Here is a 9,886-nt window from a genome sequence, read left to right as displayed (position 1 = left end):
GGGGCACTTTGTGGTCTAACTGGCAATGCCCTTATAGAAGGTTCCCACTGCCCCCAGATATCTGCCCCACCACCTCATCTGTGTCTGGCATTTTTGTCATTAATATTATTCCTATATTGGGGATATTTCCTTAGTAAGAGGAAGCCTTTACCACCCATTACTTGATGTGCACAGCAACCTGCAAAGAGCTGGACCAAGAGCAGCCCTAACTGGGGAATTCTGCCCTTTGTAGTTTCTTCTCTGTGTCTGGTAAAACAGCTACACCAGGGGCCAGTTGCCTGTATACTTTCTCAACTGTTGCTCAAGGCACATGGTGCAGTGGTGTGCAGCCTCCTTCCTGGTCCCCTGCCTTCCCTGTGCCCCAGAGTCTGCTGTTATCACGCAAGCTGCTTCTGACAGCTGTTGATCCGCAGTGGCAGAGACGACGCAGACACAGAGGCTCCACGGGTCCCCCAGCCCACCCGTGCTTCCTGGCCTCTCTCTTCCATATAAGGGGGAGTGGGACACATTTCCCAAGTTGCCTCTTTGTTTTTTCTTGGATAGTTTACCCCCTTGTCAGGTAGCGGAATTGTGAGCTGCCTATTGGAAACTTCCTTCCAATAGTTTTCTCTCTGTCTACATGGTCAGGCCAGAAATCTCAGCATCATTTCTGATTCCTCCCTTCTCTTCATCTTCCACATCCAGTCTGTCAGCCAGGCCTGTCAGTTCTATCTTCATAAGGCATCTCAAACCACAGTGAGCATACCTTACTTTTGTAACCAGAAAAATATAAACTTGTTATGTGTGCATGTCTGTGCATATGCACACCTGTGGGCATGTGCATAGGGGGTAGTTTGTATGTTGGCAATTTTTTTTTTTTTTTTTTGGCCAAGCCACACATCATGCAGGATCTTAGTTCCCTGAACAGGGATCGAACCTGTGTCCTCTGCAGTGGTAGTGTGGAGTCCTAACCACTGGGCCACCAGGGAATTCCCATTCCAGTTTTAGATAAAAAGATTTGGCACAGTTAAAGCAATCTTCGTACAGGCCCATAAGTGGGAGGGCAGGGTTCTGCCAGGTGGTGTTAATCTCAGGTAACCTGGTGGTTTCCTTACAGGCAGAGTGGCTCAGGTAGTGATGAACAGAGGCCAGTCAGGGGGCAAGAGACTGATGGATGGTGAGGAGCTGTTCTTGGGTCTGTAGCTCAAGGATTTTTCTCCAAAGGCTGGGGTAATACTGAGGGCACAAGCAGGTGCCCTGGTATTGTAAGTGTCAGATGCCAGATTCCAGTTGGGATGAACATATTCCCCACTGGCTGGGAATTGGGGAAACCAGATGGCTGCCTCAGGTTCCACACAGATGTTGGTTTCCCATCCCTAGAGAGAGCTCACTAATGGTTAGACCTAAAAGGAAACCCTTGTGTAGATCTCCCCTCCTTCTCCAACTCTCTCAGCTTTATGAAAGGACATGGAAATGGTAATAAGAATGTAGGGCTTTGGAGCCTCATTTCCTGGGTTGGAATTTCCAGCTCTACCACATATTGGTTAGTGACTTTCAGCAAATTACCTAAACTTTCTAAGCCTGCTTTTTCATTTGGAAGATGAGGAAATAATAGTACATGCCTTGTGAAATTGTCATGAGCATCAAATGAAATAATGAAGATGGCATGTTTGATATAATGCCCTGTCAAACAAAATAGACGCTCAACACCTTTTAGCTCTGATTATCGCCTCAGCAAGGATGTGGGTGTGGCAAAACATTGGTCGCTCCAGATCCTGAGTAACAAAGGAGAGGAAAGTGTTCTAAGGTGGTACAATAGTACCTATGACAGCAAAGGACCTTCCCTGGTGCCCCCTCAATTATGGCATCATCATGGTGGTGGGAAATCGTGCCCCAGGAGGAGGCAGGGATGCAGAAAGAGCAGCATCCCAGAGGCCTAAAGCTGCTTAGACTCTGCCCCCATCCCAGCCTTCAGGGCACCCCAAGTTTGCTATGCACCAGAAATAGGGAAGTACACATTTCCAGAAAAATCATAGTGAAAGAAAATCAGCCTCAAGAAGTTGATGGTGGTTGGCTAAAATTAATTTTACCCCAAAAGAGAGACACATGGCCAGAAGACAGAGGAGCAGTAAGAGTTTGCTGCCCAGAGCTTGGGGCCTGGTTCTTTCACCTTGACTCCCACTGCCCAAAGGGGTTCAGGGTTCATCTTCATGGGGTGGAGAGGAAACGGCGAAATATCCACATCTGGGCTCACCACGCTGGGACTACTCAGAGGACAGGGAATTGGCTTTGTCAGTCTGGGACCTGGTCAACCTGAGTCACTTTAGCTGCCCACCTGGCAGAGAAAACAGGCAGGAAGAGAAACCGATCAGGGAAGCGGAGGAAGAAGTTCGTGCACTGTGGTTGGTGATACTGTTGGTTTTACACCAATAACCAGCTGCATTTATGAGGTGTCCACCTTTTGATAGCCTCAGCACAAGCCACATGTCCCGTTAATGGGGTGAGGGCCTTGCCTAAGGTCAGTACGGAGTCAGGGTTATGACCTGTGGACCGGCTCTTTTACCAGTGGTGCCCACAAGGGGAAACCCCAGCAGTCCTCCCTCCTGCTTGACCCTTGGTGGCTTCTCAATTCCTAGCCGGGTGCCCAAGCTCCCTGTCCTTCCTATGCTGTGGATGCTCCCTCCCCCACTTCCCAACTCCATCAGACTTCACCACCACTCACCCTGTGCCTTACTTAGAGCTTGAGTGTAGGGGGAAGTCTCCCCAGCTTCCTCTTCCAGAAGGCCAGCACATAGACCCTCTTCCGTTTAATGCATGTATTGCTCCACGTGAAAGAACAATAGGATCACAAAACCAACACACCTAAGAGAGTCACAAAACTGCTCATTTTTCTATAATTCAAGAAGATACATGCACCCTTATGTTCATAGCAGTACCATTTACAATAGCCAAGACATGAAAACAACCTAAACGTCCATTGACAGATGAATGGATAAAGAAGATGTGGTGTATACACAAGGGAATACTACTCAGCCATAAGAAAAGAATGAAATAATGCCATTTGCAGCAACATGGATAGACCTAGAGATGATCATACTAGGTGAAGTAAGTCAGAAAGAGAAAGACAAATATCATATGACATCACTTATATGTGGAATCTAAAATATGACACAAATGAACTTATCTATGAGACAAATACAGATTCACAGACATAGAGAACAGACCTGTGGTTGCCAAAGGGGAGGGGGTTGGGTAGGGATGAATTGGGAGTTTGGGATTAACAGATACAAACTATCATATATAGAATGGATAAACAACAAGGTTCTACTGTATAGCACAGGAGACTTTCTTCAGTATCCTATAATAAACCATAATGGAAAAGAACATGAAAAAGAATATATATACATATAACTGGACCACTTTGCTGGACACCAGAAACGAACACAGCATTGTAAATCAACTATACTTCAAAAATATAAATTTTAAAATAAAAAAAAAATTGGTATACAGCCCAAAAAACAAAAGCAAAAAACTGATCCTTTTTACCACTCTGGTCCCCGATCTGCATTTGTTGATTGCTTCATTCATGTATCCATTCAATGAGCATTTATTGAGCACCTGCTGTGTACCAGAGAGTGGCCGAGGCACGGAGGATTCGGCAGTGAACAGGTCAGACACAGACCTGCCTTTGCTCTCGTGCTGTTCCTGGCTCCCCTGAGCCAATCCTGGGAACTGGGGGTTGAGGGCGGGGGTGGGTTGTTGTGCGTCTGATGTCCAGGTCCTGTGAACAAGCTCACTGGGGGCTCTGCTCTCAAAGCCTGCATTTAGGCCAGAGGCAGGACTAGACAGGCTGAGCTGCTGGGCTGGAGCAGCTAGAAGCAGTGAGGCCATGGATGTGCTAGTTTAGTCCTGGCGGCTGAGGGAAGCCACAGGTCTGAGCCAAAGGGGTAGTGGCCTGGGTCAGGTCTAAGGGCTGCAAAGTGAGCCCGGGAATTAGGGAGAGGTCGGGAGGGAGAGTACAGGGGAGGGGCCTGCTAGTGGGTCAGGATTAGAGGAAGGCAGGGGTTCTGGGAGCTGGTGGAGCGGCAGGAAATGGGCTGTTTCTTGATGGTCATGACAACAACAGTGATACTGGCCATCAAGCGTGTGAAGGGCTTCCTGTGTCTGTGCCAGGCACCAAGCTAAGCGCCTTGATATCTGCGGTCCCATGTTAAGTGGGGCCGGCCAGGACAACTGCTCTGAAGCGTAGAAAGGAATTCACCACACCTCCCCTTCCTAGACCGCAGCCAAAAGTTAAGACAAAGTGAGCCATCCTTCCTCCATCCCGTCTCCCTTCAAGCTCTTCCTAGCGTCTACCTCTATGCAGGAAAATGACACTTTATCAGACGTAAAGATGAAATGAAGGCAGAGTAACAGTCTCCTCACCCCAAGTGGACAACTAACATCTCACCCCTTTACTAAGCCTTTGTATATTCCAGGGGTGACCCTCTTTGGGCGTCACCTTGCCAAAGGACACAGATTCAAGTGCCTCAGGCCAGGCAGGTAATGCAAGCGAGTGTGTGTGAAGAAACACTGACCCCAGTCCTCAGAGCAAGAAAAAGAAAAAGAAAAGGCATGGGGGCTGAGGCCTTCTGGAGGGTGTTTCCCTTCAAAGCATGAAACCCAGTGGCCAGATCTTCTGTGTTTTTTCCAACGGAAGATAGCAATCCAGATTTAAGTAGGAAATCTCTAAGCTGTTAAATGTTGACAATAAATACAAAAATTAAAACAGACAAGCAATGCCTCTCTGGGACTTGTATTATACAAAGCAAATAAAACACATCTGAGAGCTCTCCGATGGCCACTCTGCCTTGCAACTTATAGGCGATATCAAAACTGAATTCAGAGTCCTTAGAACTTCTTCCCCAAACATGTTAAATCCTCCCACAGGAAAGGTAGTACTTTTAGGCATTGTGTGAGTACTACTGTTTCCAAAACTCGAAAGCAGGTTCACAGTTCCATTACCTGCTGAATCAGGGAAGGGGGAAAGGGAGAGGTAAGAGCACACAAGGGGAGGGGAGAAGATGAAAGAATTGGGGGCTGGTGGAAGGGGCGCCACTGTGTTCTGGGCCTGCCTATGCCGTGGATATCTTATCTCGTTTAATCCTCACAGCTTGTGTGGTAGGTACTCTTCCTACATTCCTGAAGTGAAAATTTCCTAAGGTCACTCAGGGTCAGAGCCTATGGGAAGGAGTCCTTGCTCTTTCCAGTATATTCTGTGGAACTGACTGTTGGGTATCTGGGTCCGTGGCCTCAGGGTAGCTGACGCAGCCAAGCTCTTGCTCTGTGTGCCCCACTGGCCTCGCTCAATGCTACGGCGTTAAAGCACACACTAGTGCCAGGCAGCTGGGGCTGAAGGCATGGAAAAAGCAGAGGGATTATCCACAGTCCCCGCTGCATCCTTGCTTCACCCACAAGCATCCCTCACATGCATCTATCAAATACTTGCTTTCTGGGACTTCCCTGGTGGTCCAGTGGTTAAGGTTCTGTGCTTCCACTGCAGGGGATGTGGGTTCGATCCCTGGTAGGGAACTAAGGTCCTGCATGCCACACAGAGTGGCCAAAATAAATAAATTAATTTCAGAAAATAATAATAATACTTGCTTTCTGCTCTGCACTGTTCTTAGAAGACTGAGACAAGCTAGAAGCAACTGAAGCTCCAATTTCTCCCTGCAGAGAGCGTTCAGTTTAATAAGGCAGACCCAGGGCTGCCAGAAAACATTGGGTTGAGGACATGTCTAGAGCAACTTGTGTCCAAGTGCAAGGTGAGATGGCTCAGATTTGCCCTCCCATGAAGACAGAATTGGAGGAAGCTTACTCAGAGCTGGGGGAAGCCCTGTGAGTACCAGTGCTGGACTTCCTCTCCAGGAAAGAGACCTGGAGGAGGGAGCCATGGGCAGGAGCTGCTCATTGAGTCCCATTCAAATCTACACATCTGGAACACTGTTCAGTATTAAAGTAACAAAATATATATGTAATACAATGGGCATGAACCTCAAAGACATTATGTTAAGTGAAAAATCACTTATTGAATGATTCCATCGATACAAAATGTCCAGAAAAGGCCAATCCATAGATACAGAAAGTAGGTTAGTGGTTGCCTGGGGATTAACTGTAGATGGGCATGAGAGATCTTATTGGGGTGATAGAAATGTTTAAAACTGGATTGTGCTGTTGGTTACACAACTTGGTAAAATTGCTGGTGAATTTTACAGTATGTAAACTTGTTTACGCATGCACACACACACACACACACACACGCCATGGAGAAGTCAGAAATATTGCACCTTTGATACAAGGCCAAAGAGGAAATTAACCTGACACAGAGAGCATCTGTTTCCCAGAGGTGCTACTTTCTCATCAAACCTGATTGGTCAGAATGACAGTTCGTAACCTCAAATTCACAGAAATGGTTTGGGGTAAAGATGTTGGAAGAAGGATGGTGAGTTTGGTTATACCCTACGTGATTACAGGCAGGACTTGCAGGAAGGAAGCTGACCAACCTCAGACTGACTGGGGAAAATAGCCCCGTCCATGAACACATTGCACTGGAGCCCTCCCTGGGCTTGCAACCCTCTGTAGGTGGCTGACGGCGCTTTCAACAGAGGAAAGAGTTGGGACTTTACCATTTTCACAACGATTCAGTGAAGAAGGCAGAGGTAAGTTTGGGAATAAAAGAGTTAAATCTTTCCTTGGAAGAGAGAAATAAGGAAGCCAAAGGGGGGTGGAGGGAGAGGAGGAGGCATGGTGAAAAGAAATAAGATTCTGGATGATTTTAGCTTTCACTCACTTACTAGGTATGTGACCTTTCTGTCATGTAAAATGAAAATGTCTCTTAACCTCTCTAAGCCTCATTTTTCTCATCTGTAGTCAAATCTATCTCAGAGGATTATTTCGAGGCTTAAATGAGATCATACACATCAAGCACTTAGTGTGATATCTCATAGATGGGTGCTTCATTCATTTACTTTGACCAGCTAATTTTTTTTTTTTGAGCATATGCTACGTGTTAGGCAGTGAAGTGACATCAGCAGATACATAAACAAATAACATAATTTCTTAGGGATAAGTGCTCTGAAAAAAGTGAAAAAATAATGGAATAGAGAGTAACTGAGTGGGGTTGGGGGGGCAGGGGATGGATGATTTTAAATAGCGAAGGCAGAGATGAGACATCAGAGCAAAAATCTAAATAATGAGAAGGACCCAACTATGCAAGGCTCTGGGAGGAACATTCCAGACAGAGAGAACAGCAAGTACAAAGGGCCCAAAATAAGATGGAGTTTGGTCAGAGCCAGGACTAGGGTGGGTGAGTGAAGCCATCACTCTCAGGGTCAAGAAAATGCAGGATTAGAGCCTGTCTTTATTTTACATGTTGATATTTTGTTCATCATGAATTTGGGGTGGGGGGGCATTGATTTTGATTTTTTAAAAGTTTTGCATTAACATAGTATTTATTGTGATGACTAAGTTTTTTGGCACTTAAAATCTTTTGCGCAGCAAAGGAAACCATAAACAAGACCAAAAGACAACTCTCAGAATGGGAGAAAATATTTGCTAATGAAGCAACTGACAAAGGATTAATCTCCAAAATTTACAAGCAGCTCATGCAGCTCAATAACAAAAAAACAAACAACCCAATCCAAAAATGGGCAGAAGACCTACATAGACATTTCTCCAAAGAAGATATACAGACTGCCAACAAACACATGAAAGAATGCTCAACATCATTAATCATTAGAGAAATGGAAATCAAAACTACAATGAGATATCATCTCACACCAGTCAGAATGGCCAGCATCAAAAAATCTAGAAACAATAAATGCTGGAGAGGGTGTGGAGAAAAGGGAACACTCTTGCACTGCTGGTGGGAATGTGAATTGATACAGCCACTATGGAGAACAGTATGGAGGTTCCTTAAAAAACTACAAATAGAACTACCATATGACCCAACAATCCCACTACTAGGCATATACTCTGAGAAAACCATAATTCAAAAAGAGTCATGTACCAAAATGTTCATTGCAGCTCTATTTACGATAGCCTGGAGATGGAAACAACCTAAGTGTCCATCATCCGATGAATGGATAAAGAAGATGTGGCACATATATACAACGGAATATTACTCAGCCATAGAAAGAAATGAAATTGAGATATTTGTAGTGAGGTGGATGGACCTAGAGTCTGTCATACAGAGTGAAGTAAGTCAGAAAGGGAAAGACAAATACCGTATGCTAACACATATATATGGAATTTAAGGGAAAAAATGTCATGAAGAACCTAGGGGTAAGACAGGAAGAAAGACGCAGACCTACTAGAGAATGGACTTGAGGATATGGAGAGGGGGAAGGGTAAGCTGTGACAAAGTGAGAGAGTGGCATGGACACATATACTCTACCAAATGTAAAACAGAGAGCTAGTGGGAAGCAGCTGCATAGCACAAGGAGATCAGCTTGGTGCTTTGTGACCACCTAGAGGGGTGGGATAGGGAGGGTGGGAGGGAGACGCAAGAGGGAAGGGATATGGGAACATATGTATACGTATAACTGATTCACTTTGTTATAAAGCAGAAACTAACACACCATTGTAAAGCAATTATACTCCAATAAAGATGTAAAAAAAAAAGTTTTGCGGGCTTCCCTGGTGGCGCAGTGTTTGGGAGTCCGCCTGCCGATGCAGGGGACACGGGTTCGTGCCCTGGTCTGGGAGGATCCCACATGCCGCGGAGTGGCTGGGCCCGTGAGCCATGGCTGCTGAGCCTGTGCGTCCGGAGCCTGCGCTCCGCAACGGGAGAGGCCACAACAGTGAGAGGCCTGCAAACCGCTAAAAAAAAAAAAAAAAAAAAAAAGTTTTGCATTAACATAGTATTTATTGTGATGACTAGGTTTTTTGGCACCCCTTACATTTTTCACAAGATGAATGCCTCACTGTGATTTGAGCATGAGGTTAGGGTTATTGCAAAACAATCTAATAAAAAATCTCTCTCAGTTTTCCTGTTTTGGGAAAACTCAAGAGCCCAGATTATATTCAGAAGCGTTTGCCAGATTATGCTCAGGTGCCCTGAGATTCCAAGTCCTCCAGCTGCCCCTCTCCCCACTCCTCTGAGGGCACATGTGTCGAGGAGATGCATCAGAGTATCCTCCAGATCCCTCCAGGTTGGGAGAAAGCTCTGGGGCCCCTCCAGCCAGTCTCACCAGGGCCCAGCCCTATGCTACTGTCACTACTCTTCTCCAAGCCCCAGGTGACCTCCCTATTCTACAGAGTTCTCCTGAGAATAAGAAAATAAGTGTAAACTGCAAAGCTCTAACAAACCCTCATCTGCTGGCTCTTCCAACACCTCAGGCCTCTCTGATAACCACTGGAAGAAAACCCTTCCCTCCCCTAGTCTGCCAACCCCTCAGGAGGACCAGCCTGGGGTGGTCATAAAATTGTGGTCCCCAAGGTAGCTTTGCTTTTTCAGGTTTACAGAGCTTTCTGTTGGAGATCTTAGGTCACATCTCATTTTTGCCAGTTGCTTCTTGCCTCATTTACTTTCTCTTGTAGCGATTGGAGAGAAGCAGCTTTCTGGCCTCTTACTTTGCAGTAAATTTCAGGGCTCCTAGGATCCTTTATGCAAGTAGGCTCCCAGTGGCCTACTGAGATACCTTACCCTCCTCCCCCCTTCCTCTCTCCCTCCCTTGCTTCCTCTCTCTCTTCCTTAACAGATATATATATATATATACATATATATATATATATATATATATGTATGTATATATATATATATTTTTTTGCGGTACGCGGCCCTCTCACTGTTGTGGCCTCTCCCGTTGCGGAGCACAGGCTCCGGACGCGCAGGCCCAGCAGCCATGGCTCACGGGCCCAGCCGCTC

General features: G+C 46.0%; 1 non-coding gene across 1 annotated transcript; it reads right to left on the bottom strand.

Annotated features, from left to right (window-relative positions):
- Positions 1-895: 895 nt before the first annotated feature.
- Positions 896-968, bottom strand: TRNAG-ACC (transfer RNA glycine (anticodon ACC)). Its single transcript has one exon. It is a non-coding gene; the product is annotated as a tRNA-Gly (tRNA).
- Positions 969-9,886: the final 8,918 nt, after the last annotated feature.

Source organism: Mesoplodon densirostris, chromosome 6 (assembly GCF_025265405.1).
Source record: "Mesoplodon densirostris isolate mMesDen1 chromosome 6, mMesDen1 primary haplotype, whole genome shotgun sequence".
NCBI classification, from domain to species: Eukaryota; Metazoa; Chordata; class Mammalia; order Artiodactyla; family Ziphiidae; genus Mesoplodon; species Mesoplodon densirostris.
The sequence above is the reverse complement of the archived record's forward strand: the minus strand, read 5'-3'. Positions and strand labels throughout refer to the sequence as shown.